Source organism: Lactuca serriola, chromosome 1 (genome assembly GCF_051521515.1).
Source record: "Lactuca serriola cultivar US96UC23 chromosome 1, Lser_US96UC23_V15, whole genome shotgun sequence".
NCBI classification, from domain to species: Eukaryota; Viridiplantae; Streptophyta; class Magnoliopsida; order Asterales; family Asteraceae; genus Lactuca; species Lactuca serriola.
Window position 1 is genome coordinate 241,718,057 of NC_136408.1, and position 26,880 is coordinate 241,744,936.

The following is a 26,880-nucleotide window of genomic DNA, read 5'->3' on the forward strand; positions in this document are numbered from 1 at the left end:
TCCACTCTTTGAGCCTTGGCACGTCTGGTCCGCCCTCTTGGGGCCTTTAGCCTATCCGGACCGCTTGTTGGGCCTTCAGATTATCCGGTCTGCCCTGGGTATGTTGACCTACAGCACAAAGCAGGAACCGCCTCAACCCAACCCCCGTCAATCAACCATGTGCACATAAAACAATTAATCACATAACAATTCCTTAACCAGACAAACAACAGGTCACATAGCATATCAACATCCTAACCAGGATTCCGACCTAATCGGTCACTAGCATAACATTACCCTATATAGCGGGTACCGACCTTATCCAGGTCACTAACATAACACCATCCTAAATAACAGGATGTAGATCTAGCAAAGCAATAACATAACAAACAATACCTGGATTTCCATCAAATAAAGGGCCGGCCTTGGTGTCGTAGACCCTGTCGATATATTGAGGATAACTCACCTGCAATTGCCGACTCAAGAGATAAGACCAAGCTGCTCCGACCACCGGCGCGAACTTCACCACAGAACACTACCAAAGAACCAATTCCATAAATACCAGAATTACCTAAATACCCTTGGAAGTCAAACTGGTCAACTATTGGTCAAAGTCAAAGTCCTCAGTCAAAGTCAACCTTCCTGGTTGATTCTACTCGCCGAGTCAACCCGTCGAATCACCGAGTTCCCATTCCCAGAAAACTCTCATAACACAACTCAACTCGCCGAGTCGCCCCAAGACTCGTCGAGTTGAATGATCTCAGAATTCCATCTTGTCCAACTCACCGAGCCGCCAACCAACTCACTAATCCAAAGCATTAACCAAAATAGGTTGGGTTCTGCGACCAGACTCGCCGAGTCTAAGGCAATCTTCAACAGAATCGCCGAGTTGTTCTTCCAACTCACCGAGTCCATGCACATGTTCATACCACTTTTCGAGTACACCCATGTGACTCACTGAGTCCCTTCAGTTCTCAATCCATACAGAGGCTCTTCGAGCCATGCAGGGGCTTAAATCCATAGATCCACTCTTCTACTGCCTAACCCTCACATAAAGTTGCAAACTTTACGTGAAACCAAGGAGATATAAGCCCAAAACACTCTAGGGCTTGGGTTTATGACAAAGGGGCTTCACCAATAACTCTTAGACAGAAGCTTTATGACATTATGGACTATCACAAGCCTAGATCTGAAGTAGCAACCTCAGATCTAAGCCTCTAACTCGCAATAGCTCTTAATCATACCAAAAATGCCCCAAATCTCACATGATAATAGATCTAAATGCAAAAGAGCCCAAGCAACATATTATTACCTCCAATATAATCTCCAACTGAAGTAGATCCCGGATCTACACCCCTCCTTGCATCAAACCTCTTGATCTTCAAGCCCCTTTCCACCCAAAAATCACATATCAAGGCTCCAAATTGCTTCCAAGGGCTCTCACTCACGATTTAGGGTTTCTAGATCTCAAAAGGGTAGCAAGGAGGCTGAGGGTGGGTTATAATGTGCTTTATATAGGGCACAACCCCCGGGATTAGGGTTTTCTCTCTTCACCTCCAACTTGTCGAGTCTAAGTGGCCGACTCGGCGAGTTGGCCACTTAAACCGCGACAGAATCTTGCTCCGACTCAGCGAGTAAGAGGAACTACTCGTCGTGACCCTTCCCTAAATTTACACTTTTGGCCCTTCATTGAACATTAGAAATTTGGGGTGTTACAACTCTCCCCCACTTAAAGTAGGCTTCCTCCTCAAAGTCTACTGCAGTATACGCCTCAGAAAAAACCCTTTGCACTGTAGACTCCGACTTCTCAACCAAGTTATGCTCTTAGAAACCCTACTTCTGCTTCTCTCTTAAAATGGTTTATTCTCACGTGGCATCCTTGCCACTATTCCAAGCCGATCATCGGCCTTTCAACTCAATAGCACCACAAATTATCCACGAATCACCCGATAATACTAACACTTTATATCAAAGACATGCTTCCGCGCCCTGCAACGCTAGATTCCACAAACATCCACTGAGCTCCGCCAAGACACTAATCCATCTTCCTTCGCCCAAGATTGGCGATAATCCTGATAACTTGCAACTTGGAACGAATCATGTTCCACCCTCTGGTTCTATCCCTTACGTGCTGACAGGATACCGCATCCCTCGGCTCCCATAACCCATCGACCAACATTTCACGTAACCACTCGTACCTGGCCCAAACAGCCTCGGGCTGGAATACCAAAACACCATGTCCAATCAGTAATAAGGTACGGTCGTCCTCATGATGGAATACCCTAGCTTGGAATACTTCCACATACATAACTCAAGCATACCACCATACTCGGAACTAAGGACCTTGTCCTTGCATCACCCTTGAACCCTTCTGTTCGACACAACAGAGTGCAACCCACTCACACCTCCCTATCACGATCTCTAGGTCCTTGACCTCCGACTATAATATCCTTATACAGTCCTCAGTACCGGTCCAGACTACTCCCAAGTCTGTTATTCTACTGACTCACCTTCGTCTGTCCTAATCTCCAATCTAGAACCACTAAACTCCTCCTCTTCCAAGGAGACTGAAAATATGCCTGCGCATCATCAAACATTGCCATAACCTCAACGGGCATCCATCCCATATGTGCTTCCATATATCTGGTACAATCCCAGTGCTTACCACCAATAACTGAAACACTTTGATCATCCATTTACTCCACTACCTCCCTTTCGGAGGACCCACTCTCCTTCTGGGGCTACATACCGTTCCTTTCCAGGAAGTCTACTCAACAACCCTTACCGCATCTATAAGTGCCACAAAGCCAAACTCCACTCTACACTATCCATGTAGAGAAACTACCATTCTCGAACTCCCATATACTCCGAATCCGATATCATAGCTAACCAGGCCCACGCACGGCCTCCAGCCAACTCCATCATCATGATCAGTACTTGGGGCCAGACCATATCGATTACCATTTCATGGCGAAATAATCACCCATTCTCCGCATATAGGTCCACTAACACATATAGAGTCTTCAGCATGACTGGACCTCCTTTCTAGGCCGTCAGCCTATCTGGACCACTCTCAGAACCTTCAGCATGTCTAGACCGCCTTCCTGGGCCTTCGACATGTATGGACTGCCATCCATGGCCTAAACCCAGGCCTCACATAGACCAACAACCTTTTCTGAAATGATAGTCTATTCCCTTCCCCACTTGATTATCACTTGCTCCAATCATGCCACACTATCGACTAACAACACTATTAAATCCAAACAGCTAACCAACCCTGGATGCTTGTTGTTTCAACAGACAATTTTCCAATTCTCCCCACCTAGTGTTACCCACTACTAGCTTCCGTTGACAAACCGGCATAACACGATCGACCTTACTTGATAGAGTCCCCCCTCTTCTCCCAGAACTAAATCCCTCCTGAGTGAGCAATCTCCACAGAACTCTCTTCCGACATCGCACATCCCGAACTCCAAGGAAGGTCGAATCTCAACTGAACACTCTCGCAACGCAATTACTATTCCAAGCAATGAGATCATATACCTTATCTTTCGACCAAGAATCCTTCTGGACGCTAACCAACTACAACCCCCAACTACTAAGATCCCCAATCATACTATGAATGATGCGAAAAATGCGAACAGATTTACAATACCACATAATCCGCAAATAACAAGATATCAAAATGGAAACATACTCACAGCTGCATCCGGCTCTGCCCTGACCTCCTCTGATGTAAGCTGAAAAGCGCGTCCTTGAGCCCTCGGAGGTCCGCTCCACCCTGACTTCCACCCGTAATCCTCAAAGGGGCCGGTGCTGAAGCCTGCATCGGTCTAGCAACAAGCTGTGGACAGTTGACCCTCAAGTGTCCAATCTGATGACAATGATAACAGATCCTCATATCCTGAGCTGGGACCGACTGACGGCAATCCCTCGCATAATTTCCCTCTTTCCTACACTTGCGACACGCACCACCGGACCTACAAAATTCGGCATGACCCTTCCTACACTTCTCACAAGTGCGGCTGCTCTGACCTCCGACCCTAGAGTCAACGGTTTTGGACCGTTTCGGCATCGGCTGCAACTACACCGGGGCCTGCCTCTGCTCTCGTAAGTGCAACTCCATCTCTAACTCCCGCCGCCTGGTGGCCTCCTGAAACTCTAATAAGGTATCACACCTCTGCGTGGACATAAACTGCCTGATGTCCCTCTTGAGCATACTCAGATATCGGGATATTTGAGCCTGCTCTGAAGCAAACTCCGGGCAAAACATCGCCCTTTCAGTGAACATCCTGGTGATTTCCATCACCAACTCTGAATCCTTGTAACACCGTGATTTTCAAGACAAATTTTTTTATTTAAATAATCAAATTAATATTAATACACTTGTTTAAAATCTTATTCACACTCGAATTACAAAACATAGTTTCATTTTTATTATAATAGAAGACCAGGATCCTCCAAAACACAACTCTTTCTTCGGTGTGTACAATCGAACCGTTGCCATCCCGCGTTACTGTAAGAACCTGAAACAACATAACATAAACAACGTAAGCACGAAGCTTAGTGAGTTCCCCAATATACACCTTACGCACGTACGCCTTTCCAGGCCCTGACCTTCCGGTCCACTGCACAATGCCTTCCGGCCCATGAGATAATCGCCTTCCGGCCCATAAGATATTTGCCTTCCGGCCCATAAGATAATTGCCTTCCGGCCCATAAAATAATTGCCTTCCGGCCCATAAAATAATTGCCTTCCGGCCCATAAAATAATTGCCTTCCGACCCATAAAATAATTGCCTTCCGGCCCATACACATATATAACACATAACACAAATACTCTAACACATAAAGCACATATATCATATATCAACCTGCCTTTCTGTCACATAATACTTTGCCTTCCGGCCCATATATAAACATGTATATCACGCGTAGCAGCTAACTTTCCATTTATAGCATATAAACATAACACATAACATACTTGACCTTCCGGTCACACAATCAAACCCTTCCGGGTACAGTATAGTGAGAAAACTCACCTCGCGGACGCTGGAAGATAACAACTCCTGAAATCCCTTGCACTTGATCCTCCGAGCTACAAGCTCCCTGTAACATCATATATCTCTTCATTAATACTTCTATCTTCCATGTTAACTGACCCTAAGAAATCACACCGGTCAACTCTGGTCAACGGCCATCTCGACTGGACTCGGCGAGTACCCTGGCGACTCGGCGAGTCTAGTCGTCCTCACAAATTCCTGAATGTTCCCTTTCTACTCGTCGAGTATCCCTCTTGACTCGACGAGGTCCTCGTGGAAGAATCGCGGGGCCACCCCGACTCTACTCGCCGAGTCTGAAGAACAAACTCGGCGAGTCCCAGTGAATCTTCGAGCTACTCGCCGAGTCTGCTCATCCGACTCGGCGAGTCCACGCCATGCAGTCGATCGAACTGCTTCTTGAGATACATATATTCCCGAATATACAAACATGGGACCTTCTGGACCTCTAAGGGTCCTAATACAAGGTTATAAACATTGGATAACGACACAACAATCCATCTAATCTCCAAACGGGTTTCATAAACCCTAAATTCGTGTACACATCAAAATAACAGGAATGATCCGAAACATAACCTGAAAACATACTCTCTGTGTCCCCAAACCTCAGAACTCGACCCCCTTGATCTTCCTTTGGCCAAAATCCTTCCTCTTCTTGCACCACAATTCCTTCAAAGTCAATAATGGCCTTCAAGTTTGCTCTAGATGCCACAGTCGTTTAGGGTTCTCCTCAATCGGCCAAAAGACGTGAAATGACGACATAACGACCCTTATATACGACCCAATACGAAACGGCTAGGGTTTCCGCTGAACAGCGTCGACTCGCCGAGTCCATACCTGGACTCGTCGAGTCCAGTCGCGAACCCGCGACCAAATCTGCGACCCTACTCGGCGAGTCTGGCTCCAACTCGCCGAGTCTCCCCTTTAAACACCCCAAAATTTAACAATACTTGAGATTTTGGGCTATTACAATTCTCCCCCACTAGAATTAGACTTCGCCCTCGAAGTCTCACTCTGAAAATAGTTCTGGATGCTGCTCCCGCATCACACGTTTCGGCTTCCCTAAACACTTCCGATATCTTCCGAGGTTGTCACTGAATCAATACCAGAGGTACCTCCTTGTTCCTCAGAAACTTGATCTTCCGCTCCTTGATGGTCACTGGCCTCTCAGCGTAACACAGGTTCGCATCCACCTAATCGTTCTCTAGTAGAACCACTGCTGACTCATCTACTACACACCTCTTCAATTGTGACACATAAAAGTGTCATGGATCCATCCCAATTCCGTTGGCAGCTCCAACCGATAGGCCACCTTTCCTACCTTCGCACCTTCACGCAAAGACCCAACATACCGGGGCCCCCACTTACCCCTCTTCCTGGAATACGAAGTCGCCGACCTGAAACACATGCTCGCGACGGCGTCTGTCTGCATAACCTTCCTGTCAACTCTAAACGATCTTTAACCTCTGATTAACCTGATGCATCTGCTCTGTCGACCAAAACACGATCGATGCACTGTCCACCACTTCCTGCAACCGAGAATTACCCAAGACGCGACTCTGCTCTAAATCTCAATGATCACACGACTCATAAGGCTTATGAAACTCTGAATCACCGGTTCCCCGATCCTAAGCCCACTTTATCCATATCGGAACAACTGAGGGACCCATTATCAATCTTATGGTAACTCTCACGAGTTCTCTTCCTGCAAACACCTACCCTGGCTGCATTAGCCCCAACCTACCTTTCCCTTCCCTCACTTAGTGAAACCCGCTTGACAACCTTGACACTACTCCCTGTATCACACATGCACTGGATCTACTCGCAAGGACTCTCGAGTCCATGCATTACCTTTCCTCAACGAACGAGATTCCGACATCACCTTCCATGCAACAGCTCAAAGGGCGGCATACTAATGCTCTAATGATGGCTGTTAATATGGAACAACTCAACCAATGGTAATTACGTACCGCGGCTTCCTCCGACAGCTAATACACATGCCCGAAACATGTCTTCGAACGTCCGCATCGTTCGCCCTCTCTAAAGTGTCCTCAGATGTCATCATGATAAGCTCCTTTTTCCATATTCCTCTTCAAGGCTAAGTACCAGATCAACTTTTGGCTCCACCTCTGAGCCCCCAACGGTCACCCATATCGCGATCCAACTATTCCACTGACTTTTCTCCCCGTGACCACTATCCCGACCCAGTGACACGTAAGTCACAAAATCTTCTTTTCCTCGTGAGAGAAAATACAATCCCATCGAGGTTCGTCTCAACTCTAATCTCTGGTTTCTGCTGTGCCTCTTCCTTGCGTATCGCCCCGCATCTCCCGACAGAGACGAAGACCCCCGTCTCGCCCCGACTCAACATCCAAGCTCCAAAGACTCAATACCAGGGCTACCCCAAACTCGAAACTCTTCCACCTCATACGCTGCTCGAAAATATTCCAACATAAAAATTCTCTTGTCACCCAGTGAGTACTGCAACTCCACGCAGTATCACAACACCCTCTGACTAGTGAGTACTGCGACTCGAACATCCACCACAGACTATGGAGGCAATCAACATAACAAACGCCCATCTTGCGAAATCCACCCTCTCAAATAATCTCCCCGAATGCCCATACTCGAAGACTCCTACTAAATCCGCATATACTTGATATGCCACACGTCGATTCAATTCGGGATTCCCGAATAACTCCAAAATAAGGATATCATACCCGAATATCCCAGAATACTACCACCACCATTGATCTCCTGAACCCCATAATTAAATCTATCTTTTCCCCGCCTTACAACCTTGGTGCATCTAATTTCTCGATTGGAATGCGAGATAACGTTGACGTACAAATTGCGCTGATAACTCTCCAAATCCCTTTTTCCCGACACTCAAAATCCAAACAAGGATACGCATACCGACTCCGGAAGTTGACTGCCCAATTATTCTCTATCTTCTTGCAACAACACCAATCACCTGTCATGAATACGTTCGTTCTCCTCTTCAAGTACTTCCCGCATTAACTCACTCTGACCCCTTAACTCGATCATCGACACCTCTGGTCTCATGATTTCTTACTGCATATCTCTATACTCCGTTTATAACTACTCTTGCCAACTCTTTGTTTTCTACGTACCGCACCCGGTTCTCCCCCACTAGGGTTCGAACCGTCACTAGTTAGCATACCATCAACCCACGACTATCTTTCACCAGCGAAATCGTACCTGCTCCAGGAAAGTGCTATGCAACGCCCAATAGTCCCTCCCCTTATGAAGTCAATCAACCCTCTATACTTTGAACCTCTGGTTAACTCCCAAGAACTCCTCATCACGGCTGTCTCTAATCGTTCCAAATCCCATACCAATCCAACACTAAGCATCTGCTCCGCTCGATAACATCTTTGACTCGTAGACTGCACCGCAAAATCATCGTTCCTCTCAGCTCAACTCATCAACCCATATCCAATGCCGGATTTGTCCCAAGGACAGGAACTCACTCTCAACATAGACGAAACTCTCTGCACTGCAAAACTCGACTGAACTCTTCACTGCTACCACTATAACACAACCTGTCATTCTCAATTAGGTGTGGTGTGATTCTCGACTACCTCAGTCCCAACTGACTGTCTGCTCACGGTAAATCACTGTCTCGCGGCACACCCGCTACCTGATGCTCTGAGGGAAGTCATTATCGATAACCACCTGCAGGGTGTACTCCCAAATCCAAAACTGAAACACCAGACCTCTCGTGTCTTGCACACGAACATAAATGACACTACCCACCTAGAAGGTGACCTCTCCTCTATCGACCGATTTCTCGACTCAGACCGAAATTTCCTCTTCCTTTAACTCCCTACCACCATACTCCGATAGGTACTCGCCTTTCCCCTCAAGGAACGCCTCTCCCTCCTCAATCATGGTTCACATGCCTAAAACCCATAGCGTCCGATCTCTACCTCATCGATCCTAACCGGATAACAAGATAGTCACCAACATCATCCACTACGAACTACGATACTCATCCCATGACATCCCTTCTCCATTTGCTTCGGTGCATGGTGCCTGAACCATAGTATTACCCCTCAATCTGTTTCGACGTATGGTACCCGGACCATAACATCGCTCCGCAGTCCGCTCCGACGTATCGTATTCGAACCATAACATCACTCCTCAATCTGTTCCTTAGAACCTTCAGAATGCTCCCTGTATCAAGTATGGGTCCTCTGCTTTCAGTAGTACGGGCCCATACTACCTGCCACATCTACCCATACTTTCCACACGGACCATCCCAGAATTCCTAAGTAGCTGATTGACCTGCTCTTTTCACCAATCCCATCTTGCATGCTCGCTCCCCAGCGAAATCCTCTACTCTACCCGCGCACCCATCTTGGCTAGGTTTAATCTCTAGCCCCTTCCGCCGTCCTCCCACTTCTTTGCTATCAGCTGCTGAAGAGCTCCTAATGATGCCAAACATCTACCTCCTGAGTATCGTCATACTCACTTAGTAGCTGTCTCCCATCATCGAGAACTCCACAAAGCACGAAGCAAGCAGCATTCGAGCATCGAAGCATACATAGGACTCCCTAGCTGTGATAGTTCCACCTTCTCGGCTCATCCTCGGAAGTACCACTGTACTCTGTAGCTCTACCCCTCGTGCGTTCTAACTAGATACCCTCACTCATCACATACACACAAAAGCATAACGCACTTATAACAACATACCCTAGACTAAGGCATCACAAATCAGGCCACTCTAGTCCTAAGATATGAAATACCTAGCCTGTCTCTAGCATGCAATAGTATCTCATAAAGTGCATAATAAATATTTCATAACACAAAAGTAAGGGTATTTTGGGAAATCACCGTTTGGCTCTGGCTGATTGTACACACTGCTCTTTCTTGCTTTCTCTTTGAACTCTTATTCACTTTTAGAAAACCATTTATTTGAAAACTTTTCTTACTTCCTCAGTTTGAGTCCAGATTTACCCGTAGGCGCGTCCGAATCCCTCAAACCAAGGCTCTGATACCAATTGTAACACCGTGATTTTCAAGACAAATTTTTTTATTTAAATAATCAAATTAATATTAATACACTTGTTTAAAATCTTATTCACACTCGAATTACAAAACATAGTTTCATTTTTATTATAATAGAAGACCAGGATCCTCCAAAACACAACTCTTTCTTCGGTGTGTACAATCGAACCGTTGCCATCCCGCGTTACTGTAAGAACCTGAAACAACATAACATAAACAACGTAAGCACGAAGCTTAGTGAGTTCCCCAATATACACCTTACGCACGTACGCCTTTCCAGGCCCTGACCTTCCGGTCCACTGCACAATGCCTTCCGGCCCATGAGATAATCGCCTTCCGGCCCATAAGATATTTGCCTTCCGGCCCATAAGATAATTGCCTTCCGGCACATAAAATAATTGCCTTCCGGCCCATAAAATAATTGCCTTCCGGCCCATAAAATAATTGCCTTCCGACCCATAAAATAATTGCCTTCCGGCCCATACACATATATAACACATAACACAAATACTCTAACACATAAAGCACATATATCATATATCAACTTGCCTTTCTGTCACATAATACTTTGCCTTCCGGCCCATATATAAACATGTATATCACGCGTAGCAGCTAACTTTCCATTTATAGCATATAAACATAACACATAACATACTTGACCTTCCGGTCACACAATCAAACCCTTCCGGGTACAGTATAGTGAGAAAACTCACCTCGCGGACGCTGGAAGATAACAACTCCTGAAATCCCTTGCACTTGATCCTCCGAGCTACAAGTTCCCTGTAACATCATATATCTCTTCATTAATACTTCTATCTTCCATGTTAACTGACCCTAAGAAATCACACCGGTCAACTCTGGTCAACGGCCATCTCGACTGGACTCGGCGAGTACCCTGGCGACTCGGCGAGTCTAGTCGTCCTCACAAATTCCTGAATGTTCCCTTTCTACTCGTCGAGTATCCCTCTTGACTCGACGAGGTCCTCGTGGAAGAATCGCGGGGCCACCCCGACTCTACTCGCCGAGTCTGAAGAACAAACTCGGCGAGTCCCAGTGAATCTTCGAGCTACTCGCCGAGTCTGCTCATCCGACTTGGCGAGTCCACGCCATGCAGTCGATCGAACTGCTTCTTGAGATACATATATTCCCGAATATACAAACATGGGACCTTCTGGACCTCTAAGGGTCCTAATACAAGGTTATAAACATTGGATAACGACACAACAATCCATCTAATCTCCAAACGGGTTTCATAAACCCTAAATTCGTGTACACATCAAAATAACAGGAATGATCCGAAACATAACCTGAAAACATACTCTCTGTGTCCCCAAACCTCAGAACTCGACCCCCTTGATCTTCCTTTGGCCAAAATCCTTCCTCTTCTTGCACCACAATTCCTTCAAAGTCAATAATGGCCTTCAAGTTTGCTCTAGATGCCACAGTCGTTTAGGGTTCTCCTCAATCGGCCAAAAGACGTGAAATGACGACATAACAACCCTTATATACGACCCAATACGAAACGGCTAGGGTTTCCGCTGAACAGCGTCGACTCGCCGAGTCCATACCTGGACTCGTCGAGTCCAGTCGTGAACCCGCGACCAAATCTGCGACCCTACTCGGCGAGTCTGGCTCCAACTCGCCGAGTCTCCCCTTTAAACACCCCAAAATGCAATTTAACAATACTTGAGATTTTGGGTTGTTACAATTCTCCCCCACTAGAATTAGACTTCGCCCTCGAAGTCTCACTCTGAAAATAGTTCTGGATGCTGCTCCCGCATCACACGTTTCGGCTTCCCTAAACACTTCCGATATCTTCCGAGGTTGTCACTGAATCAATACCAGAGGTACCTCCTTGTTCCTCAGAAACTTGATCTTCCGCTCCTTGATGGTCACTGGCCTCTCAGCGTAACACAGGTTCGCATCCACCTAATCGTTCTCTAGTAGAACCACTGCTGACTCATCTACTACACACCTCTTCAATTGTGACACATAAAAGTGAAGAAACAGCCTTCCACGTCTGACAACCATCTCATAGCAACGATCAGATCCTGAACTCCATCGAAAGTAGGGGACTTCGTATTATCGAAGTGCTGATACCGAAAACTTCGACCGGTTCCTCCCCATGCTGTTGTAGCTGTTGCGGCAGCCGCCTCTGCAAGAGCTGCATAGCACTCATCAAATTACTCAATCATGGCGGTCTTGATCAACCCAAACATCTCCGACAACCCCGCCCGGAACATAGCAGCAACCTCATCATGCAGGATCTCACGAATCCTGGCATCCAACTCATCCGTACTCATCTGACCAATGACCTCGGGTGCTATTGATCCATCCTGATCACCGATCCCGAACCGGATCCTGCCTCGAGAAGTCTCGTAATTGCCATACTGAAACATACGCCACAAGAATATTAGGCATTCCTCATAATAATCCCGAGAACTAGCTCCAAACAAACCCCAGGGGTTGTGACTTCCCTGATGCGCGTATGGGTCCTGTGCTTTCAGTAGTACGGGCACATACTACCTTCCACACCTACCCATATTTGTATCAAGTATCACTACAACACCCTAACAATAGCATATACATAACGAACACTCGATATCCACTCCTAGAGGAGCACCACTATCCAATAACCGACCTACCGGTCTCATGCAACTCTCCCATCCATGAAACTTCCACCAACCCTGCAGCACTAGTGTATGCTAGCCATAGATAACGCTGGACCCTATAGACTTTCGAATATGCAATCCTATCCTAAGCTCCGAATCATACAAGAACATAACATAAGGCCAAATCAAACATTCTCAGGCTATAAGAACTTAATTATGTATAACCATGTTGCATACGCTAAATAACTACAGTAATGATGTCAATTTCATACAAAGGAAACCCAAGGCTAGCAGGCATCATATAATTAGGCAATTCTATCATGCAATTCCTGAAGATCCTTAGCCTAGTACTAGCATGCTTTTCTAACATATCACATAATCAAATAACATGTATGGTATTTTGGGGACTACTTACTGGCTTTGGCTGATCATACCCTCTGCGTCCTCCTTCACTTATTTTGAAAACCTTTTGAAAACTATTTTCGAAAATCTCTCCTTGATTTGAGACTGGATTCACACGAATGTTCCTCCAATTCACTCAAACCAACGCTTTGATACCGACTTGTAATGACCATAAAATTCGAGCCAAATTAAAACATTTTAGATCATTCAAAAACCATTAAGTTCATACAATTGTTTTCAAAATAGTTTAAACATCAGAGTATTTCGCCCAGAACCATATCACTTAAATCATAAATCATGAGGAGTGGTACGATCACGCCTTCATCTTGCCACGATCTCCCGAAGTACCTGAAATAAAACACTGAACTGTAAGCCTGAAAGCTTAGTGAGTTAACCCCAAAATACCAACCACATATAACCATACTCATATCATATCACAATACAGGACAACCATGCACATCGGGTCTACTGTGTGACTAGTCCACTCATACTGGGCCTTCAGTCCACCTGGTCCACCCTCTGAATCTAGCCATGTACATCGAGTCTATAGTATGAATGGTCTGACCACACCGGGCCTTTAGTCGGCTTGGTCCACTCTCCAAGCCTCGGCACGTCTGGTCCGCCCTCTTGAGGCCTTCAGCCTATCCGGACCGCACGTTGGGCCTTAAGATTATCCGGTCTACCCTGGGTATGTTAGTCTACGGCACAAAGCAGGACCCTCTGATGGGTTTGAGCCATAAGAACATTCCTATGTGCACATACAAACCCTAATGCTTGGATCTAGGTTTCTCTAATTGAACATGCAATGTATCCAAGACACTTAATGATAGATCTAATGAAAACATTCATATCATAACACATGAAATCAGATCTGAAAGATTACCTTGAATTGCTTGCTTGAATCTTCTTGTCCTTGGATCTTAGAGTCACAAATGTCACTCCTCTAATGGCTTACAAACACCAACTTAGCAAGAGGATGATTAGAGAGAGATAGAGGGGTGAGAAATCGGCCAGGGTTTCTTCAAATGCAAGAGTACTGATTTCCTCAACCCTATGGGTGTATTTATACTAGTGAGCCTCCTAGGGTTTCACCCTTAAAACCCTAATTGGATAACTTAGGCCCTAAGCAATCCAATATCCCTATTGATAAGCCTTGATTTCTAGGCTCTTCCAAACCCTAAAATCGTCCACCCCTTATCCATAAGGGATCACTACTCAAAATACAACTATCATACAGTTGACAGTTTATGCCCCTTTATATAATTAATCTCTTTAAGTCTCCAATTAGGGTTTTAAGGGTGAAACCCTAGGAGGCTCACTAGTATAAATACACCCATAGGGTTGAGGAAATCGGTACTCTTGCATTTGAAGAAACCCTGGCCGATTTCTCACCCCTCTATCTCTATCTAATCATCCTCTTGCTAAGTTGGTGTTTGTAAGCCATTAGAGGAGTGACATTTGTGACTCTAAGATCCAAGGACAAGAAGATTCAAGCAAGCAATTCAAGGTAATCTTTCAGATCTGATTTCATGTGTTATGATTTAAATGTTTTCATTAGATCTATCATTCAAAGTCTTGGATACATTGCATGTTCAATTAGAGAAACCTAGATCCAAGCATTAGGGTTTGTATGTGCACATAGGAATGTTCTTATGGATCAAACCCATCATTAAGACCATATGATATTATCATCTTGCGATCAACCTTTTTATCACATTCCATAAGGTGATTCCAGCAAGCGCGGGTTTGTTCCAATGCTCAGTACTAGTTCATAAGCACTCATGAACGTTGCAGCAAACTTTTGCTATGTCTAATACCATTTAGACAATCTACACACCAATTCATGACAATCTTCATTCATACTTACTTCCAACATATGAACGATTGTGGATGGTTTGAATAATTCGATTATTCTAAATAAACTCAATTATTCTGGAAGTCAAAACATGCAAAGTGAAACAATAGTTAAAAAATTAACATACGACAATAGCTTTACTTATAAATAATACTCCTTTATTTAATCATCAAATGTTAATCATATTTATCTATTACAAGTTTCTAAAATTATCTAATCCAATCGAATATCATCTCTCAGTCCAATACTCCTAGCATGCTGCAAATGCTTAACCCTACTCAGTCCCTTCGTAAGCGGATCTGCTGGGTTATCTTCTGATGATATCCTCCTGACCACGAGGTGTCCTTCTTCTACTTGATGTCTAATGAAATGATATTTTCTGTCGATATGACGAGATCTGCCATGATCCCTTGGTTCCTTAGTCAAGGCAACCACACCTTCATTATCACAGAAAATTTCCATAGGCTCCTTTATGGCAGGCACAACTCCAAGATCACCAATGAAGTTCTTCAACCATATTGCCTCCTTCGACGCTTCTCTCGCTGCAATGTACTCTGATTCGCATGTTGAATCAGCTACGGTTTCCTGCTTGGAACTCTTCCAAGTTACTGCTCCTCCATTAAGGGTAAACACCCAGCCCGACTGCGAACGGAAGTTGTCCCTGTCGGTCTGAAAGCTGGCATCACTATACCCTCGCACCTTCAAGTCATCACTCCCCCCGAGGACTAAAAACCATTCCTACAGGTTGCGGGCCGTAGCTCTCGTTTATCGACAATATTATTTACAGGTGTTCTCTCCTGCAATACATGTCAATGGGTTTTAGAGTACAACAAATGAACATATAGTTCATTACACCTATAGGTTGCGGGCCTACTAGTGTTCCATAGACTGTCTAGAATAGTCCATGGTTGTCATCCATACTCTGCTAAATGACGGGGGCCAACATTTTGGGTATGTGATTCTCTCAAATTTCACCACTCATCCTCAACTCATGATCAATATTATTGATCATCTCCTTTTTCCAACTCACCTTTCAGCATACCCACTATTTCATCTACCCATGTTTTACCCAACATTTTTCGTAGATAAAAATACATATATAGTTTAAATTATTTAAAACCATGTATAAATCATTCCTTCAGCACCCATCTCAAATAAACAAACAATATATATTCACACAACACGTATTTTATGTGAAATACTTCATATCTATGTGTAAGGTGAAAGTAACTACACACTCACTTGATTTAATGAAAACCGGGCAGCAATTCGTTTCCTAAAACGATCGTTTCTAATAAAACCGGGAGTTTTATTGAGAAACCGGGCTTTGCAAAAGTCGGGCTTCGAAACCGAAAAGATAAATTTTCCGAGCTTCTCGGGCACTTCGTAGAGTATTTTGGGCTTTACAATCGATATCGGGGCTTTGCGGGATGTTAAGATGAAGAAAATATGGGTTTAGGGGTTAAATATGGCAATTTCTTAAAAATATCCGAGAAGGCTCGCAGCCTTTTATTTATAGGGAAGAGCTTCTGATCGGACGGCTGAGAAGGAGCCATGCCTCGCAGATCCGAGGGTTCGCAGGGAAGGCTCGCACGAGGGTTGCGCGTGCAAAGGGCTGCTGGCTTTTTGTGATTGGTCCGAAGCGTGTGTCCGATGCGCAAGTGGTCAGCGTGTGCGAGGGTCTCGATGGCACTCGCTGATTTGACCACGGAGTCGTCTTACACGTGCGAGGCTCGGAGCTAGGTGCGAGGCTCGGAACACGCGGCAGGCATTGCGAGGCTCGGACTAGGCTGCACACACGTCGCTCCTCGGATGTGCCACGGCTTCGGATGAATCAGCAGCTCGGTGACTCAGCAGGTTGGTGACTCAGCAGGACACGTGGCACTTTTTAAGCGAGGATGACGTGGCAACTCGTGACTATGCGAATTTTCTCGATTTTCGCGCCAAAACTTCTAAAATCCATAACTTTCGCATACGAGCTCCGTTTTTGACGTTCTTTATATGCACGCGTAGCTAAAATTACGCTCTACAACTTCTGTTTAGACTTCGTCGGTTAATTTTGACTTTAAATTTTATATTATTATTTTTAACAGACCGGGACAGGAAATCCGTTAAAAATTCATAACTTCTTCATCCGACGTCCGTTTTCGTCAGACTTTTTACCGTTGTGCTCCTAATGACGAGACCTTCAATTCTCGTTTAGGTTGTGTCGGCTAAAAATCGCTCGATCTAAAATTCGAGTTTTTAGCTGTCAACTGCTAAGCTGAAACTTCGAAAAATCATAACTTCCTCATACGAAGTCAGATTTGGGTGTTCTTTTTATCGAACTTCTCAGTTTAACGAACACTATGACTTTCGTTTAGATTACTAAGGCTAAAAAGTAGTTTATCAAAAACTCACTTTTTACGACATTCGGCACCATGCCGGTTTTGTCACGAAACTTCGACATGTCATAACTTCTTCGTTATAACTCGGATTTCGGCATTCTTTATATCCCCGAAATCCTTGTTTCGACCATTACAACTTTATGTAAAGATATCGGGCTTATCTCACACTTTAATTTTGACGCTTATTTTTATTTTTAATTAATTAAACCCTAATAATTAAGCATAAAACACATAATTCACATAAAATTCACATAATTCCTTTTTCATTTCTTCTAAATGAGTTACAAAGGTTAACCTAGACCATTATGTCAATATTAATGCCCAGCCTAGAAACACGGGCGTTACATCCATGCACATGTTCATACAACTCGTCGAGTACACGTATGTGACTCGCCGAGTCCCTTCAGTTCTCAATCCATACATAGGCTTTTCGAGCCATGCAGGGGCTTATATCCATAGATCCACTCTTCTACAGCCTAACCCTCACATAAAGTTGCAAACTTTACGTGAAACCAAGGAGATATAAGCCCAAAACACTCTAGGGCTTGGGTTTATGACAAAGGAGCTTCACCAATAACTCTTAGACAGAAGCTTTATGACATTATGGACCATCACAAGCCTAGATCTGAAGTAGCAACCTCAGATCTAAGCCTCTAACTCGGAATAGCTCTTAATCATACCAAAAATGCCCCAAATCTCACATGATAATAGATCTAAATGCAAAAGAGCCCAAGCAACATATTATTACCTCCAATATAAGCTCCAACTGAAGTAGATCCCGGATCTACACCCCTCCTTGCAGCAAACCTCTTGATCTTCAAGCCCCTTTCCACCCAAAAATCACTTATCAAGGCTCCAAATTGTTTCCAAGGGCTCTCACTCACGATTTAGGGTTTCTGGATCTCAAAAGGGTAGCAAGGAGGCTGAGGGTGGGTTATAATGTGCTTTATATAGGGCACAACCCCCGGGATTAGGGTTTTCTCTCTTCAGCACCAACTCGTCGAGTCCAAGCCGCCGACTCGGCAAGTTGGTCACTTAAACCGCGATAGAATCCCGCTCTGACTCAGCGAGTAAGCGGACCTACTCTTCGAGTCCCTTCGTAAAACTTACACGTTCGGCCCTTTATTGAACATTAGAAATTTGGGGTGTTACAGATAAGAACCTTAAATAGGGTCCAAGACCCTAAAATAGGGTTCAGGTCTGATTAGCGTATGCCCAGCGTACTCCGAAGAACATTCGCGACCTTCCTAGTCAGTATGCCCAGCTTCACCAATAACTCTTAGACAGAAGCTTTATGACATTATGGACCATCACAAACCTAGATCTGAAGTAGCAACCTCAGATCTAAGCCTCTAACTCGGAATAGCTCTTAATCATACCAAAAATGCCCCAAATCTCACATGATAATAGATCTAAATGCAAAAGAGCCCAAGCAACATATTATTACCTCCAATATAAGCTCCAACTAAAGTAGATCCTGGATCTACACCCCTCCTTGCAGCAAACCTCTTGATCTTCAAGCCCTTTCCACCCAAAAATCACTTATCAAGGCTCCAAATTGCTTCCAAGGGCTCTCACTCACGATTTAGGGTTTCTGGATCTCAAAAGGGTAGCAAGGAGGCTGAGGGTGGGTTATAATGTGCTTTATATAGGGCACAACCCCCGGGATTAGGGTTTTCTCTCTTCAGCACCAACTCGTCGAGTCCAAGCCGCCGACAGAATCCCGCTCTGACTCAGCGAGTAAGCGGACCTATTCTTCGAGTCCCTTCGTAAAACTTACACGTTCGGCCCTTTATTGAACATTAGAAATTCGGGGTGTTACAGATAAGAACCTTAAATAGGGTCCAAGACCCTAAAATAGGGTTCAGGTCTGATTAGCGTATGCCCAACGTACTCTGAAGAACATTCGCGACCTTCCTGGTCAGTACGCCCAGCGTACTCCAAAGTACGCCAAGCGTACTGCCTTCTTTACTAGTACGCCCAGCGTACTCTTTGTGTACGCCCAACGTACTCAGCTAAGCCTGAAACCACCAAACTTCCGAAGGCCATAACTTCTTCGTTATAAATCCGTTTTCGACGATCCTTATATCCATGAAAAGGTAACGACAAGCACTAAACTTCTATCAACTCATATGTTCCTTAAGACCTTCCGAACAAAAGTCCATTTTCCACAAAAGACCAAACTGACACTTTACTGAAATACCCCTAGGCTCCAAAACAGAAATGGAACATCCGAATCGCTTCTAATACATCACTCGAACCCAAAATGGCCTTGATCTTACCCTTTTCAAAAGCCATAATCCTTATGATGACCAGCCTTTGGGCGACAGCCTCAGACTAGGAGTCAATTCAAAACAGGGCGTTACACATCAGTTAATTGTCGCCGGAGTTGGACTATCTAAGGGTGTATCCATGCTGAGACTGGTGCCTTACCTAGAAGAACTTTCATCAGAAGTGGTGGTGCATAAGCTGGGTGGGTGTAAGCACCTATCTATGTTGAGTTGCGGAGCATGAGTTGGTGAACTCAGTGTAGTGATGGCTTGATGATGAGATTATGGGGCGATAAGAGAGCAAGTGGATCCGAGTGGGAGTAATCGCTTGGGGTTATCAGGAAAACCATGAAGTGAGCCCATGGTGAGTCAGTGAGGGAGTGTTGCTATACTGCGGGGAGCCGTAGTATTTATTGGTTAGAGAAAGAGTGTTGTAATACTACGGGGAGCCATAGTACACACTAGTCAGTGAGGGAGTGTTGTGATACTGCGGGAAGTCATAGTATTCACTGGTTAGCGAGAGAGTATTGTGATACTGCAGGGATCCATAATACTCACTAGTCAATGAGGGAGTGTCGTGATACTACGGGGAGCCGTAGTATTCACTGGTTAGCAATAGAGTGTTGTGAAACCGAGGGGAGTTATAGTATTCATTAGTCGGAGTATGATGCAGAGGAGTTCTTAGGCTTGGTAGCCTTACCACTTGAGTCTTCTAGAACCTGGTTTCCCGACCAGAGGTAAGACTGGGGTCTTTATGATGGTCGAGGATTGTTGTATCCCAGGATGAGTGGGGATTATCGTAATCGGAAGGAAATGGAAAGATGGTGTGTGCATAATCCACGAATTTTGGGTCATGAGTTGAGTACCAGATTGGAAATGGGTGGTTCCAATTCTGCCATTGAATTAGACTCTCGAGCTCGAGTCTGGATCCATTCGTGTATTGAACAGGCATGATGAGGTTTTGAATTCGTAAATTGGTTTCATTTTGAGGGGGTGGGATGTTGACCTCCACCTGATATCCTAGGCTGGAGTGGATCAGTTTCGTTGGGGCTTATGTCTATAGATATCAGACGATACTTCCAAGCAAGGATGATCTTTTCTTGTGTTTGAGTTTTGGGGTTCTCTCCTTCCGATGAGTTCTGATAGCTGTTAAGGCAGTGGGTCCTTGGGGGATTATGAACTTTCCGTTCCTTTTCAGTTGCGATCGGGATCGATTAGAGAATTAGAGTTGGAAGAGTGTTCTTAGGGTCTGTTAGTCGATGGGAGATTACCTGGATGATGTTTTGCGAGGGTGGTCTGGCAGGGAGATAGACCACTAGAGTTTCAAGTTCTAGAGAGCTAGATAGAGTATCGCAGCGGCAGTTGGGTCTATACTTCTTCACGGTCCGGAGTTCCTGTCGGGTTCAGGTGCTCTTGGAGGAGATTGATGTATTATATGGGGTCTTTCGGTGTTGCTTCTCAGGTTTGGGTTCGATCTTTGAGTTGATAAGGAACGATTTCGAGGGCGAAATCTAAGTCATGTGGGGGAGAATTGTAACATCTTGTTTTGGATTGTCTGTAATCAGGGTTCGTGGGCTGCAAACTGGGCATGAGGAGGTCTCGGGGTTGCGACGAGTTGCTAGAAGCTTAAGGCATCTCGTCACCTTTCCGTTGGTTTGAGGTTCATGGGAATGGAGGTTATATAGAGGAAGAAATGGAAGTTTGAAGAGTGTAGCAAGATAAGTCCCTTATTTGAGAAAAGTAGTAGTTGAGTACTCTGAGCATACATAGGTGTACGCTTAGCGTACTCGTGTGCGTGAGTTTCAAGCGGAGTCACCTAGTACGCTGGGCGTACTAGGCACATAGTGGAAACCCTAACATTGGATGTGTCCCTATATAAAGAATGAGATGGCCTCATTCCTGGCCACCATCCTTAGTCTATAAACCCTCTAAAACCCTAATCTTTCGTTCATGGAGCATGTGAGTGCATTTGAGAGCCTTGAGTGGTTTTGGTGTGTTCTTGGAGTGAAGAAGGAGGCTTGAAGAAGAAGGAGTGGGATTCCAGGATTTGGATCTGAGCTTATCTGAGTGTGGAGCTTCATTTTGAGGTATAAAGCTCAAAACTTTATCCCTTTTTTGTTCTATGCATCATAGTGGAGTAATTTAGGGTTTTGTCACAAAAGTTGGAGACTTTATGTGATATTGAGCTCTAGAGACTATGATCAACCCCCCCCCCCCCCTTTGAGTGTATTTGGTGTCGTAGTGTCATAAAAATCCAATCTTGGGTGTTGGAATCAAGCCATGCATGAATTATGAGCTTTTTGAGATAACAAAGTGAGTGTTTTGTGTGTTTGTAAACTTATCAGCCATGTAAAGGCTTAAAGTCACTGAATTTATGGAGTAAGATATGTTAGGGAGTCCAGATCTAAGAAATGAGCTAAGGTCTTAACGGGTTAAGACCAAGAGAATGGAGTAAGCAAGGATGGGAGTACGCCCAACGTAATTCCAGTACACCCTGTGTACTTGGTTGGTGTCTCCGATCAGATTCATGCATGCTAGTGTACACTGAGCGTACCAAGGGAGGTACGCCCCACGTAACCTCTCTATGAGCTTTTTGGGCTGAATTTTATAATGTGCCTTAAGGTTTGGTCTTGGATCTTTGGGCTTGTATATTAGAGACTCTGAGCAGAGAAATGATATATTAGGCCTTGGGCCCTTGAGTTCGGCTTGTCACTTGGATTTGGGAGTTAGGCCTCGGGAGAGCCCATTCATTATTGGGCCTTGATGGGACCAATGAGTTCTAGGTTGTTAATGAGCTAGTTAGTGGACTATCTTTAGACCTAATAAGTGAGAGTTTGGACCTAGTTCCTAATTAGGTTAACTGTGGGTTTGGAACAAAGTTAGTGGCCGGGCATAGCAGCAGCGTGTTTAGGGGTTGTTCATCATCCGAGATGAGTCTTCTCACTGTACTTACCATGAGTGGTATCTTTGTGTGACTGAGATGTCTTATGTGCTTATTTGTGTATTGTGATATTCTGCATTATGTCTTCGTGATTTATGTTGATTATTATTATTATGATGAGCTTATTGAGTTGGGACCAGAGGGTCCACCCGAGTTTTGGGACCAGAGGGTCCCGCTGAGACACATTGACCGGGGGGTCTTATCTGAGTATAGCCATGAGAGGCTACTAGGATATGTGTGGTATTTTGAGGAACTCACTAAGGTTCATGCTTACCGTGCTATGTGTTATGTGGTTTTCTCAGGAGTGCGGGAAGGCACCGACTCGATCGTACACACCAAAGAAAGAGTTATGTTTTGAGGATCCTGGATTATTAATCAAATAATTATGCAGATGTGTTTTGTAAACTAAATAAATGAGATGTTGTGAAATGTGTTATGAGATTTATATGATTTTAAAATGCAAAGAAATTGTTTGGAAATTTACGGTGTTACATCTTGCATTCCTACCTTCTTTACCTTCAATTGGTCCTTAAAGAACTATTCTTGATAATCCAGCTGAACACAAATCATGAAAAAAAACATCATTTTATCCAGATAACAATATTTAATAAACACAACTTGTGTGTGTACCTCTTCCTTGTTTTGTTCATGGTAACATTGTGTTCTCTCCCTCACAATATGGTTTTCTTCTTCAGTTTTCCTTAGTCTCTAAGACACCAAAGTACACGACTCTTCAACTGCATTCTAATGCATATGTTCTTTAGCAATTTTGTTCTTATAATAATTCAACATTTGGTTGTCCTCATTAATTTGCATCAACTGATTCACAACTCTCTCTTGGTAAGAAACCATTTCAAACTTCAACTTCAATTTCCCTGAACAACACCAATTCACATATGCATCTTCAAAATCAAAACAACATAATGGAACTGGAAAAGTAAACTCAACTAACAGACCTTAGCAATGTTGATTGAAGAAATCCAAATATTTTTTTGTTGCAGGCAGTTATACAGTTGTCACTTGTCACCTTGATAAAACAAAATCAGGAGGTTATCCCACGTAACTTGGTCAGTATGTTTGAAAACTTATGGGTGTTACAAGTTTCATGAACTATATCATTTTAGATGATTCAGATATTAAAATGAATCATATTCTAACTTGGCGTTCAAACTAAGAATCTTTTAGGGATTTAGTCTCTTTAGATTGTTTGAAGTTTTCAAACGGGTTCGTTTTCAATGTTTCCTCCGGTGACACATCGACAAAAGCGGAGAACAATTAAGTTTTAAATTCTAGGACAAATACAATCACAAAGGGTCAAAATGGTAATTACATACCATATTTCTTTGGCTCCTTTGGTGCTTCAAAGTCATCTATGGAGTTTATGGTTGTAGGTGGAGGATTCAACAAAGTGTAGATTACCTCAAACTCGAAACGAAACCCTACTTCCATCTTCCTTCAACACAGAGGGAAAAATCAAACAATGCACACACCAAACCATTAAAAAAGAGGATAAAATCCTAGCCATGACTCAAATCCTAAAACATATTCGTTCTTGATATGACTTTATTAAAAAAAAAGCTAAAAATCAAGACGATACAATATAAGAAATTAAAGTTTGCATTCTTCAATCCCTTTTAATTCTACTCATAACACCCTGCTGTAAATAACAAAATAAATTTTAATAAAATGAATGTAATTAGGACAAAAAAAAAAAGACAATAGAATAGAAATTTCATGAAATCTGAGATGAAGGAAAATATAAACAAATACATATAGAAATCCACTCCTATATTGTTTTAATAAAAGAAATTCAAGATTTGTATAGAGTTAAGCATGAGAAAAAAAGGGTTAAATAACACTAGTACAAAGATGCTGTCAAACTCCAATTTCCAAAAAAGAAGCAATTTTTAACTTGATAACATTACTTGGAGCTACAAATTGCAATCGAGTAGTTAAAATAGATCAATCTAGGTATCGAAGAAAAGTGTTGATTGAATGAGTGTAACCATGCTTAACTGCTCCCAAAGGTCTTTGATCACAATAAAACAAAAAGAAATCATTATACTATTCGAATAATCTGATTATTCAATATTACATGACTATAAAATTAGCTTAATTTGGGGTTCAACGAATAAAATTTGATAGATAGCAAAGAATACCTATAGATCATGGTGATGGCAACAGTGAGCGGATCTAGTAGTGCCGGTGTTGTAGGGTTTTCAGAAATTCCGACGAAGCAAAACCTTTCTTTTTCGAGTGGGAACAAACTCGAGCAACCTCCCCATTACCTATTTTCGGCTAAAAATCCTTATTGCAACAAAGCGCTCTTCATCCTTAATAGCTCAATCAAGCAAGTCATAAGACTATGTTCTGAACTCCTTGTAGAGTTGTAGTCCTTCATTTGACAAAAAAAAAAATCAAAATGTTTAAACAATTACACATTATATATAAAGCACAATTAGTAGTTTGTTTTTCTCATCTATAAGTAAAAGGTAAAAAATAAACCTGCAATACCTCAACTATATGTATCATATGTGTAAGTAGAATTACAGATCTTCTCAAGCAGCTGGTCCAAGAACAAAAGTGTTCCACTTTCCTAGAAGAAATCATACAAACAAAATACATTAGAATTTCTTATGATTTTGTTAAAATAGAAGAACTTGATGTCTAGAATTTGTATGTTAGTTATTGAATTTCAAAACCGATGAAAACAACCATCACCTTATGTTGTCTTTACATTCTACTTCCTGCACACAAACACAAATTAGTATAGTAAAGAACATGAAAATGAAATTTGTGTGTAGGTCTCCTGGAAAGGCTGTGCAAAATCAAGAAGTTATCCCTGTATCCAAACACCGTTCTTCCACTTCTTGCACACAGATAAATTTAAGGTTCCTAATTTTAATGAAAAGTTAAAGAAAACATGTAAAACCAACACTGATTTATAGAATCACCATAATCATCAAGAAGAGGAGTAGGAAAATAGAGGTGAAGACAAATAAAAAAAGGAAAATAAATGGGAGGCATGAAACATCTGATTTCGCTGTTACCTGGTTTAAAGAAAACCTAAAGTCCAAAATCATTAAAGGTTATACTACGAATTAGTTTCATTGAGGCAATTAATCGAACACTTGTTATGCACTTCAAATAAACATCAACCATGTCAAAGGTTTTGTCACTTACCTATTTCTAACGTAAAATCCACTCAAGCTAAAGCAATTGTAATAAATGGAGAGTGGAGACAGAAAATTGCTTCTCGAATGAAGTAGATGACCTGGTATTCGTCTCTGATTGTAGAAAGTTGGTGGTCTAATAGAGTGTTTGTGGTTCAGTGCTGCCAGACAATTTTGCTTTCGGCCACTACCACCCGCAGCCCGATCGATCTCCTCCAATATTTGTATTATGCTCACAAACACAAGAACAATTGAAAAAAGCCATTACATAAACAAATGAACAAATACAAACATATGTTACAAACGACAATCAGAAAATCTATAAGTACATAAACAGTGAACCTGGTGATCGAATTCCGGCAGCAAAGGTGATTTCGTACCGATTGATGGTGACACATGGGTCAATGAAATTGGAAAAGTTCTAAGAAAGCAATTGTAGGAATGATCGATTGAAGTGTCGTGTGGAGAAAGGCAAGATAAGCGGTGGGAAGCATCGAGAAGAAAAAATACAACATTCTGGAAAAGGGTTATAGAAGGAAGAGATGAGTATTGGGAAGAAAACCCATCGATTGAAAAAGGAAAAAAATTGATGTTGCTCAAATAGGAAGGAATCACTATTCACAATGGGGCTTTAAAATTACTGTTATATATAATAATCCAAATCTCAAACAATCAAAAATCCTAATAATCCTTGTTACTTATCGACTTTATCTGAAAAAAGGCTGTTGTTGGAAATACTACGTTATTTATAGGTTTAAAAATAAAAAAGCTTGATGCTAGCGTTTTTAGGGTTGTTAATTTGGTTAGAATAGAAGTTATTTATAAATTTTTTAATACAAAACCCTGATTTGCTCATTTTTAAAGCTGTTAATTTCATTAGAGACATAAATAATCGTATATAAAAATACAAGTTGTCATATTCTATCGATTTTAATAACTTTAAATTATTATGTAATATTATTATTGTAAAATCATTCAATTATTTTTAGGATCCTTCATTCTACCGAGTGTAAAACTGCCACTGCCCACTAAGTGTCGTAAATATCTTTCATGGCATGAGTTATTATGTGTAATTTTTAACAATCTAGAATTTGTAATCTTTAGGTAAATTTTACCTATAGTTATCTCATTCTAACTTTCATATCATCACTTTGATCACGAAGGAAT

At 42.9% G+C, this 26,880-nt stretch overlaps 1 long non-coding RNA gene across 2 annotated transcripts; it reads right to left on the bottom strand.

Annotated features, from left to right (window-relative positions):
- Window positions 1-22,895: 22,895 nt before the first annotated feature.
- LOC145072838 (uncharacterized) lies at window positions 22,896-26,309 on the bottom strand. 2 transcript variants are annotated; one of them, XR_013691183.1, is made up of 8 exons: window positions 25,815-26,309; window positions 25,262-25,287; window positions 25,055-25,136; window positions 24,700-24,935; window positions 24,466-24,569; window positions 23,875-23,989; window positions 23,497-23,567; window positions 22,896-23,415 (listed from the first exon to the last, which is right to left on the bottom strand). It is a non-coding gene; the product is annotated as an uncharacterized LOC145072838 (long non-coding RNA). The 2 variants fall into 2 exon arrangements; XR_013691178.1 differs by having other exon boundaries at window positions 22,898-23,415; window positions 23,875-23,993.
- Between the last annotated feature and the right edge of the window lie 571 nt (window positions 26,310-26,880).